The sequence below is a fragment of the Ictalurus furcatus genome, chromosome 22 (genome assembly GCF_023375685.1).
Source record: "Ictalurus furcatus strain D&B chromosome 22, Billie_1.0, whole genome shotgun sequence".
Taxonomy (NCBI): domain Eukaryota; kingdom Metazoa; phylum Chordata; class Actinopteri; order Siluriformes; family Ictaluridae; genus Ictalurus; species Ictalurus furcatus.
Window position 1 is genome coordinate 1,544,193 of NC_071276.1, and position 11,807 is coordinate 1,555,999.

Below are 11,807 nucleotides of genomic sequence, written 5' to 3' on the forward strand. Positions count from 1 at the left end.
CCGTTAGCATTAGCGTTAGCATCAGCATTAGTGGTCCCCAGATCCGTCTTTAGCCTCGTCATCAGTTTGGCCTCGTCTCAGTCCACCTGCTGCCTGAAGAGGAGCCTCAGATATCTGCTCTAACACACACACACACACACACACACACACTGGGTATATTATGACAGAATGAAGAATGTGTATAATATTATAGCACAGTGACTTAGTGGATCTGTGGACGTTTGATTTGATGTGATGTGAATTTGATCACAGCGAGCTCAGAGAGATGTGTGTGTGTGTGTGTGTGTGTGTGTGTGTGTGTCTCTCTTTCTCACACACACTCACACTCACTGATGAATAATGGATACAGCAGACTAAACACTTTGTGTCAGATGCAGGAACACGCTGGTGATTTGCCCGTGGGCCGAGCGGAGCAGGACAGCGCCTCTTTAAACATGTCGGCTTTAATATCCGGGTATCTTTATTGACTCTGACGGTGGAGCTGCTCTTCACGTCCGTGATCTGAACATCACTTTCATCTCCATGTGCTGAAGGAATGATTCAGAGTCTCTACATTTGACCTGGAGCGACGCAATCGCTTTCTCTCGCCAGTGTTTTTATTTATTATTCCTATCTATATACACCTCCATAACTATCCATCCATCATCTATACCGCTTATCCTTACCTCCATAACTAGATACACACATTGTTTTTGATTGACATGTTACGTGTTCAACTTCCTAACGACGATCTCTTTCGTCCAAGCTTTATTTTTCTTTGTACCGTCCGTCTCTGTACACGTTCCCTGAGAGCTCGTGAGCGACGGGATAAGATGAGACCAGGTAGAACTTTAAGGTCGTGAGTGGGGAACTGAAGAAAAGTCGGACCTTGGGCTCCGTCAGTTCTGAGGAATCAGTTCTGAGGAATCAGTTCTGAGGAATCAGTTCTGAGGAATCGTTCGAGTGAATCGTTTGGATTTGTCGTTTCTTGCGACTCAGTTTATTCACTTGTTTAAAACTGTAAATGTGTTAAATACACGTGTGAGAGGTTCTCTGAAATTAGATCAAAATAACAAATGGCTTCCACTCATGAAAAACAAAAAGCTCTCTTTCCTTTTCACACTAGCGCACTACACAGTGTGCACTACTCTGTAGTGTGTATAACACACACACACACACACACACACACACACCCACCCACCCCTACTCACACTAGCGCACTACACAGTGTGCACTACTCTGTAGTGTGTATAACACACACACACACACACACACACACACCCACCCCTACTCACACTAGCGCACTACACAGTGTGTACTACTCTGTAGTGTGTATAACACACACACACAATCCTACTCTGTAACGCTGAACGGCCAGGACGCTGAGACCGTCACCGCGGCAACAGACCTCACCGCGCTGTGATTGGTGGACCCGTGGGAATATGCAAATCTTCTCGTGCGCTGATTGGTCGGTGGGCGTGGCCCGGCGGCTCCAGACCCGCGGTGGTTCCGGGTTTCGTTGTCAGTCCGGCGGAGCGGCTGCAGGAGAGAGGAGCTGCTGAGGGGAGAAGCCGCGCGCGCGCTCACGCACACACCGGTTACTCCCGTAACACTCCGCGGATTATAAACCGACACACAGACCGGAGTTTAAACCCCGCTTCAGGCACGAGACAGGAAATTATCCCCGGACAGAGAGGAATAAAATCCCGCCTCGACACGGATTATTTATTACACTTTGTTAACGGAATGACGGAGTGATAAATCACCGGCGTGCTCGCGCGAGTGTCTGAGTGTCTGAGTGAGTGAGTGAGTGTGTGTGTGTGTGTGTGTGTGACAGAGAGAGAGAGAGAGCGAGAGAGAGAGAGGTCGCGCGCCGCTCGCCGCTCGGAGCTGTATGGAGGTCTAGAAAGGAGCAGAGAAGCGGTTTATGGTAAGAATCTCTCTTTTTCGTGTGTGTGTGTGTGTGTGTGTGTGTGTGTGTGTGTGTGTGTGTGCAGTTTGATTATAATTATTATGTTGTTATGTGTTAAAGTAGATCATCATAAAACAGGAGATAAGACAGATAAGCAGCTGGTTTATGGACCAGACACAACACACACACACACACACACACACACACACAGACTTTTGTTGCTGTTAAAGTTAATATTTCATCAGTGTTTGTGTGTTATGTTTTGTGGTCAGAAGAGAATTGAGTGTGAGTGTGTATGTGTGTGTGTATGTGTGTGTGAGAGAGAGAGAGAGAGAGAATATGAAAGCCCCAACATTTCCCATCTCTTCTCTTTAAATTCCCCGTCCCTCATCGTTTAAAGTGTTACTGAAGCGCAGAGCTGAAAAGTCCTGGTCTCTGATTGGTTGGTTGGTGTGTGTTATTGCTCTCTACACCACAGCGCTGTTGAGATCTGGATCCTGATTGGTCAGAAGGTGTTGATTAGTTTTCTATAACAGCAGCTCTGTAAGTAGCGCAGCTGCAAAGCACAGGTTTATATTAATGTGCACTTTCTAATACCTTATCGTTTCTATAGTAACAGCAACTTCACAGGGACGTTTATTAATTATTTATGGAAGGAGTCTCCAGTGTCAGAGCTACAGTTTTCCCACATCTTCAGGGAAGAGGAGGTTACGCTTTGCCGTTTATCTGTAACATGACAAGCTGCATTTCTTTTTCTTTTTAACTTCAGAAGAGAGGCAATGAAGAGAGGAGAGGGGGAATAGAGAGAGGAGAGGGGGAATGAAGAGAGGAGAGGGGGAATAGAGAGAGGAGAGGGGGAATGAAGAGAGGAGAGGGGGAATAGAGAGTGGAGAGGGGGAATGAAGAGAGGAGATGGGGAATGAAGAGAGGGGAGGGGGAATAAAGAGTGGAGAGGGAATAAAGAGAGGAGAGGGTGAACGAAGAGTGAAGTGGGGAATGGAGAGAGGAATAAAGAGAGGAGAGAGGAATAAAGAGAGGAGAGAGGGAATAGAAAGAGGAGAGGGGGAATAGAGAGTGGAGAGAGAATAGAGAGAGGAGAGAGGGAATAAAGACGAGAGGGGAATAGAGAGGAGAGAGAGAATAGAGAGAGGAGAGAGGGAATAGAGAGACGAGAGAGGATGGGGAATAAAGAGTGGAGAGAGAATAGAGAGATGAGAGAGGGAATAAAGAGAGGAGAGGGTGAACGAAGAGTGAAGTGGGGAATGGAGAGAGGAATAAAGAGAGGAGAGAGGGAATAGAGAGAGGAGAGGGGGAATAGAGAGTGGAGAGAGAATAGAGAGAGGAGAGAGGGAGTAGAGAGAGGAGAGAGGGAGTAGAGAGAGGAGAGGGGGATGGAGAGGGGAGTAGAGAGAGGAGAGGGGATAGAGAGAGGAGAGGGGATAGAGAGAGGAGAGCGGAATAGAGAGAGGAGGGGGGAATAGAGAGAGGAGAGGGGGATGGAGAGGGGAATAGAGAGAGGAGAAAGGGAGTAGAGAGAGGAGAGAGGGAGTAGAGAAAGGAGGGAGTAGGGAGAGAAGAGAGAATAGAGAGACGAGATACGGAATAAAGAGAGGAGATGGAGTAGAGAGATGAGAGAGGGAGTAGAGAGATGAGAGAGGAGAGAGGGAGTAGAGAGAGGAGGGAGTAGGGAGAGAATAAAGAGACGAGATACGGAATAAAGAGAGGAGAGAGAGTAGAGAGATGAGAGAGGGAGTAGAGAGATGAGAGAGGGAATAAAGAGACGAGAGAGAGAGGAGAGAGAATAGAGAGAGGCTGGTGAGGGAACGAGTGTTTACAGCTGCTGTAGTGTAAGTGAGAACAGGAAGAGGCGGAGTGCTGATCAGCGTGATGGACCTGCGTCAGGTGATCACATGACCGTGTGTCTTGCAGGTGCTGATGGATGGTTTTTATTTTCAGGAGCGTGTTATTGAAGCGGCTCCATCCGAGCGCAGAGATAAACGTCCAGATTGATTGATTGATACGCCTCGGGCGAATCCGTGCTCTTCTTATTAAACTCATGAATATTTTTAGAATTGCAAAACTCTAATTTCCTGCAGCGCACATTCATCTGTCATGTGCTGTAATATTCAACTGAGTCAAACTCATTCAAATCTGATTCACTCATTCAAATCTGATTCATTCATTGGTTCTCCAGCTGATTTACTGTGCACTCTGTATGACTTGTCATTCAACTGAAGAAGGTGTGGCCTGAGTGTGTGTATCAGAGTGTACCAGAGGGTGTGGCTTATGTGGGTGTGTGTGTGTCAGCGTGAAGGGGGTGTGGCTTATGTGGGTGGTGGCATGAAGTAGGTGTGGCCTATGTGTTTCAGATTAAAGGGAGTGTGGCCTATCTGTGTGTCAGACTGAAGGAGGCATGGTCTTTGTGGGAAATATTGGAGGTGAGTTTGTGTGTTTGTGTTGTGTGAAAATACAAACTTTCTCACCCAGTCTCTGTGTGTGTGTGTGTGTGTGTGTGTGTGTGTCTGTGTGTGATTCCTCAGGGTTCCTCTGTGTCTTTAGGATTTTGAAATGCTTGTGTTTTTCTGTTTACAGTAGTTAATCCAACTAGTAAAACTGTTCCACTGTCAGTCAGATCGCTCCAGAACACTCTTCTCCCAGTGTCCTCCCACTGTCCTCCCAGTGTCCCCCCAGTCTTCCCACAGTCTCCTCCCAGTGTCCCACCAGTGTCCCCCCAGTGTCCCCCCAGTCTTTCCCCAGTCTTCCACCATTCTTCCCCGGTCTCCTCCCAGTCTCCTCCCCGTCTTCCCCCAGTGTTGTCCCAGTGTCTCCCCCAGTGTCTCCCAAGTCTTTCCCCAGTCTCCTCCAGTCTTCCACCATTCTTCCCCAGTCTTCCCCCAGTGTTGTCCCACTCTTCTCCTCTCTCCTTCCACTCTCCTCCCAGTGTCCTCCCAGTGTCCTCCCAGTGTCCTCCCAGTGTCCTCCCAGTCTCCCCCCAGTCTCCTCCCAGTCTCCTCCCAGTCTCCTCCCAGTGTCCTCCCAGTCTTCCTCCAGTCTCCTCCCAGTCTCCCCCCAGTCTCCCCCCAGTCTCCCCCCAGTCTCCCCCCAGTCTACCCCCAGTCTCCTCCCAGTCTCCTTCCAGTCTTCCCCCAGTCTCCTCCAGTCTTCCCCCATTCTTAACCCCGCTCCTGATAGTCTCCTCCCAGACCCCTCCCACTCTCCCCCGACTCTCCTCTCCGTCTCCTCCCAGTCTCCTCCAGTCCCCTCTCCGTCTCTTCTCAGTCTCCTCTCAAAGCGTTGGTGTTTTATTTGAAAACAGGACGCGTTACCCAATGAAACTCTTTCTGAAGTTTGTAAGAGAATGATGAGTCAGATATCAGAGATGATTAACACATATTCAGCGCCAGTCCTTCACAACACTGAAACAGTCAGTCAGTCACAGGGCTGTGAGACTAGGACATTTTAACCTGTTTACACACACTCCAGAGATGATGAGTTGCAACATGATGCTGTGCAAAGTTCGTACACCCACACACACACACACACACACACACACACACACACACACACACACACACACACAGTTGGTAATAGCTGTGGCTCACAGCTGCTGTTTCCCAACTACAAAGTGTTGCTGACTAGTGGGAAAAGGACACACCACACACACACACACACATTATAGTGCAGCAGACATGTGGAAATAAGCCAACCACTCTAAGAGCAAGTGTGTGTGTGTGTAACCTCGTCTCACTCTCCATGATAATGACAGGTTGCTAGGCGACTTTAGCCCCGCCCCCTTGTCTCTGTCGTTTATATCTCTTGCAGATGGAGTGTGTGATTAGGAGTGTGAGGATCAGCGCAGGATATCGGCCGTCTGTGTGTGTGTGTGTGTGTGTGTGTGTGTGTGTGCTGAACTAAGCAGGTCAACTTAGATTATCTCTCTCTGACACTAAAATCTGTCTCTCTGTCTCTATCTGTCTGTCTCTCTACATGTCTGCCTTTCTCAGGTCATTCTTTATGAGCTCTCAGTTTTACTTAGTGAGTGTTATTTTGTGTGTGTGTGTGTATTTGTTATGATGGAGTGTGAGCAACATTATGGAGTGTAAGCAACATCTGTCCAGCTGTCATCCTGTCTCAGCCAATCAGACGCCCTCATGGGTACCAGCTGTGGAAATGTAGCTTTGTGTGTGTGTGTTTCTCTCTAAGGACTACACGAGTGCGTCAGAGCATCTCCAAGACACACACACAGTTCCCATGTCGTCAAAGTGTGAATCAAGTCGCACAGTCCGGCTCTGGTTACTCTGTGTGTGTGTGTGTGTGTGTGTGTGTGTGTGTGTGTGTGTGTGTGTGTGTCTGTCTCAGTGTTGTCATCTGATGTAAAGAACAGTGCGAGACCACGAGAGTGAGACAGATGAAGTGTAGAGTTTATTGTATATAGCTGTCAACCTTTAAAACACACACACACACACACACACACACACACACACACACACCTTTCTGTCTGCCTATCTCTTGATTGACAGGAACTTGAACGCAGTAATCAGTGTCATCAGCACCTTTTGTGGAAGCAGACAATAGCGTCATCTCCTCTCCTCTTCCCTGTCTGTCTCACTCTCTCTCACTGTCTGTCTGTCTTTCTCATTGTCTGTCTGTCTGTCTCTCACTCTGTCTCACCCACTCCCTGTCTGTCTGTCTGTCTCTCACTCTGTCTCACTCACTCCCTGTCTATCTGTCTCTCTCTGCTGAACTGTATTTTGAGTTTCATTTGTGTGAAGAGGAAACACACACACACACACACACACACACACACACACACATATCCAAACGAAATCAGATTAGAAACTCGATCCCACAGGAAGAAACTCAGATTTCTGATGGTGTCAGTGTTTGTGTTTCCTGACCCTGTGACCCGTAATTTATAGTGTAGGGTTTTAGCTCCAGGACTTGTAGCTGAAATATAGCCTACAGCGTACGATTTACTACTACAGCATACGATTTACTACTACAGCATACGATTTACTACTACAGCCTACAGTTTACTACTACAGCGTACGATTTACCTCAGCATACGATTTACTACTACAATGTACGATTTACTACTACAGCATACGATTTACTACTACAGCGTATGATTTACTACTACAGCGTATGATTTACTACAGCATACGATTTACTGCTACAGCGTACGATTTACTACTACAGCGTATGATTTACTACAGCATACGATTTACTACTACAGCGTACGATTTACCTCAGCGTACGATTTACTACTACAGCATACGATTTACCTCAGTGTACGATTTACTACTACAGCGTACGATTTACCTCAGCGTACGATTTACCTCAGCGTACGATTTACTACTACATCATACGATTTACCTCAGCGTATGATTTACTACTACAGCGTACGATTTACTACTACAGCGTACTATTTACCTCAGCGTACGATTTACTACTACAGCGTACGATTTACTACTACAGCGTACTATTTACCTCAGCGTACGATTTACTACTACAGCGTACGATTTACTACTACAGTGTACGATTTACTACTACAGCGTATGATTTACTACAGTGTACGATTTACTACTACAGTGTACGATTTACTACTACAGCGTATGATTTACTACAGTGTACGATTTACTACTACAGCGTACGATTTGCTACTACAGCGTACGATTTATTACTACAGTGTACGATTTACTACAGCGTACGATTTACTACTACAGCGTACGATTTACTACTACAGTGTACGATTTACTACTACAGCGTACGATTTTACTCAGTTTACGATTTACTACTACAGCGTACGATTTACTACTACAGCGTACGATTTACTACTACAGCGTACTATTTACCTCAGCGTACGATTTACTACTACAGCGTACGATTTACTACTACAGTGTACGATTTACTACTACAGCGTATGATTTACTACAGTGTACGATTTACTACTACAGTGTACGATTTACTACTACAGCGTACGATTTGCTACTACAGCGTACGATTTATTACTACAGTGTACGATTTACTACAGCGTACGATTTACTACTACAGCGTACGATTTACTACTACAGTGTACGATTTACTACTACAGCGTACGATTTTACTCAGTTTACGATTTACTACTACAGCGTACGATTTACTACTACAGCGTATGATTTACTACAGTGTACGATTTACTACTACAGTGTACGATTTACTACTACAGCGTACGATTTACTACTACAGCGTATGATTTACTACTACAGCGTATGATTTACTACAGTGTACGATTTACTACTACAGTGTACGATTTACTACTACAGCGTACGATTTGCTACTACAGCGTACGATTTACTACTACAGTGTACGATTTACTACAGCGTACGATTTACTACTACAGCGTACGATTTACTACTACAGTGTACGATTTACTACTACAGCGTACGATTTACTACTACAGCGTACGATTTTACTCAGTTTACGATTTACTACTACAGCGTACGATTTACTACTACAGCGTATGATTTACTACAGCATACGATTTACTATTACAGCGTACAATTTACTACTACAGCGTATGATTTACTACAGCATACGATTTACTATTACAGCGTACAATTTACTACTACAGCGTACGATTTACTACTACAGCGTATGATTTACTACAGCATACGATTTACTATTACAGCGTACGATTTACTACTACAGCGTACTATTTACCTCAGCGTACGATTTACTACTACAGCGTACGATTTACTACTACAGTGTACGATTTACTACTACAGCGTATGATTTACTACAGTGTACGATTTACTACTACAGTGTACGATTTACTACTACAGCGTACGATTTGCTACTACAGCGTACGATTTACTACTACAGTGTACGATTTACTACAGCGTACGATTTACTACTACAGTGTACGATTTACTACTACAGCGTACGATTTACTACTACAGCGTACGATTTTACTCAGTTTACGATTTACTACTACAGCGTACGATTTACTACTACAGCGTATGATTTACTACAGCATACGATTTACTATTACAGCGTACAATTTACTACTACAGCGTACGATTTACTACTACAGCGTATGATTTACTACAGCATACGATTTACTATTACAGCGTACGATTTACTACTACAGCGTATGATTTGCTACTACAGCGTACGATTTACTACTACAGCGTACGATTTACTACTACAGCGTATGATTTACTACAGCATACGATTTACTATTACAGCGTACGATTTACTACTACAGCATACGATTTACTATTACAGCGTACGATTTACTACTACAGCGTACTATTTACCTCAGCGTACGATTTACTACTACAGCGTACGATTTACTACTACAGTGTACGATTTACTACTACAGCGTATGATTTACTACAGTGTACGATTTACTACTACAGTGTACGATTTACTACTACAGCGTACGATTTGCTACTACAGCGTACGATTTTACTCAGCTTACGATTTACTATTACAGCGTAGGGCTGCACGATTATGGCCAAGATGATAATCACGATTATTTTGATCAATATTGACATCTTGGTTATTTATCACGATTATTCATTGATTTTAGGGACAACATATTTTTATTGCACTTTCACATTTAAATAAACAGACCGCTGCTTTCACCTCCATGTTGTGCTACATTCCTGCTCATGTACAAATCTTTAACAGTGTTTACAGGAGGAGAGACGCAAGACAATTTCTTTTAGGAGCTCCTAATTCCAAAAATGAAGTTTAGGGTTTTTTTTTTTCTTTCTTTTTGTTTGTTTTTTTTTTTTTTTTTTTTTTTTTTTTTACTTTTTTTTTTTCTTTTCTTTCTTTTCTTTTTTATTTTTCTTAGAGATGGTAACATTAATGTGCCACAATATAAGTAAATATAAGTAGGCATGGGGAAAACTTGAGCTGGACAACTATGACAGAATTTAGGAACATAGTGTGAGCCATGACACATTAATTTACCTTCTGATAAACTAAATCTAATATTTTCAGTTCATTTTACAGACTGTATGCAAAAAACAACCGTTAACCTGTTTACCTGGTAAACAAATACAATAAACCTCAATGTTCAGTGTTTGAAGTCTGCTCCTCTTAAATATATTTAAAGCTACACTATTAGACATTTCCACTGTTATGGTTCTGGTCTGGAGTCAGTTCTTGAACCGCTCTGTGTATATTGTGTAGATATCTGAATAATCTCATATAGGATGTGATTGGGTGAGTTCATTTACCCGTCAGATTCAAAGCGCTTTAGTTTAATGGTGTTCATTAGGGACGCTCCGATCAGGATTTTTACAGCCGATACCGATCGAGATACCAATCTTTATTTATTTAAACTTTAATCAGGAGGTCATAAACAGTTAAATGTAAGCTCTCTGCTCAGGGTCACTGTTAATTGAATTAAAATAATAGCAATGAGAAATACTGTTGGTTATTGATAAATAAACAAGCATAAAATATTTATTTTTAAATATCTTAAACAATAAAGAGTCCTAATTAAAAGTAGACTAACACAAGCATGATCCATGTTAGGAAAAAGGCTAATAGCTTTCTAAGGAAATAGCGAACTAAGATTAATGTCAAATTGATATTAAATGCAACCCATAGTAATTAAACATCATTTAATTTCTCATTTTATTTATATTTTATGAAGTTACTATGATATCTATTTTTTTATATATAATTATTTATTTATAACTAAGCACATTTTCTGTCTTTACATTTTATTAGTTTTATTTTTGTTTTTTTATCAGTTTTAGATGTGTTCCCCCAGTACAGTGTCCATGTCTGCTGATAATATTGTGTTTTGGGGGGATTAATCAAAACATGGAAACTGATGTTGACTTTTCTAGTGATATCTGGCAACCATGAGTTTAAATGGAGTGAATTAGAGTTAGTGAAGGAGAGCTGCAGTGTACTGTATGTTTACAGATGGAACAGTTGCTACTATTGATTATGGTTGGTGAGGAATTATTTAATAAAGAAGTTTGAATTAAACCCACCTTGTAGCGTTAGCATTATTATTAATTTACTCCGCACGAAGCCGCTGTGTCTACACGAGCAGGTGCAAGTTCAGGTCATTTTGCGGGATCAATAAAAGATGGCGGTTTGAGAAAAGCAGATGATGTACAGAGTTACTCTCTTCGTCGTAATGGCTTCTCTGCAGTATTTCCACACTTGTTCGATTGACTGAGGAGATGAAAAGCAGTGTGAAAGTAACTGTTGCGCAGTGTACATGCGTTTTGGTCTTCCTGTAGTTTTTATTCCGATTGTATTATACAACTCTGAACAGGTCACTCGCACTGGTGCGAATAAATATTTATTCACAGTCGCACAAAGTACTTTTCAGTTGCAAATGCGAGTAAAATGGTCGCACTGTAGAGCCCTGAGTTTATCTGCAAAGTTTTTTCCTGTGTGGCGTGATAACGTTTACTGTCATTGACAACCTCTGTAGTGCCAATTAGCAACATGTTAGTGTCATAATTTCCGAAGCGAAGCTAACAGCTCGAGCGCTAAAATGCTAACACCGTTTCCGGGTTTTGGCATTACAAAATGACGTCATCCCTGCGCCACTCTATGCTGATTGGCTGTAAGTATAGGAAGCGCTTGATTTGATCTGCAGCGGAGTTTTCTATGAGTGGATGATGAACTTTAAACGTCAATATCGCAGTCGATCATGGTCATGTAATCGTGGGCAGTCAAAATCGTAATCGCGATCGATATTCGATTTATTGTGCAGCCCTACTACAGCGTATGATTTACCTCAGCTTACGATTTACTACAGCATACGATTTAGTACAGCGTGCGATTTACTACAACGTCCGATTTACTACAACGTCCGATTTACTACTACAGCATACGATTTACTACTACAGTGTACGATATACTACTACGGTGTACGATTTGCTACAGC

General features: G+C 43.1%; 1 protein-coding gene across 10 annotated transcripts in view; it reads left to right on the top strand.

Annotated features, from left to right (window-relative positions):
* Positions 1-1,342: 1,342 nt before the first annotated feature.
* The window catches only part of fam222aa (family with sequence similarity 222 member Aa), a 26,597-nt gene continuing 16,132 nt past the window's right edge, over positions 1,343-11,807 (top strand). For 3 of the 10 annotated variants that reach the window (XM_053610353.1, XM_053610354.1, XM_053610356.1), the window contains exon 1: positions 1,344-1,909. The gene's annotated coding sequence lies outside the window, so the exon portion shown is untranslated. Of the gene's footprint in view, positions 1,910-2,754; positions 3,821-4,260; positions 4,330-11,807 lie in introns of those variants that run through there. The other 7 variants (XM_053610351.1, XM_053610352.1, XM_053610344.1 and 4 more) reach the window with 5 other exon arrangements.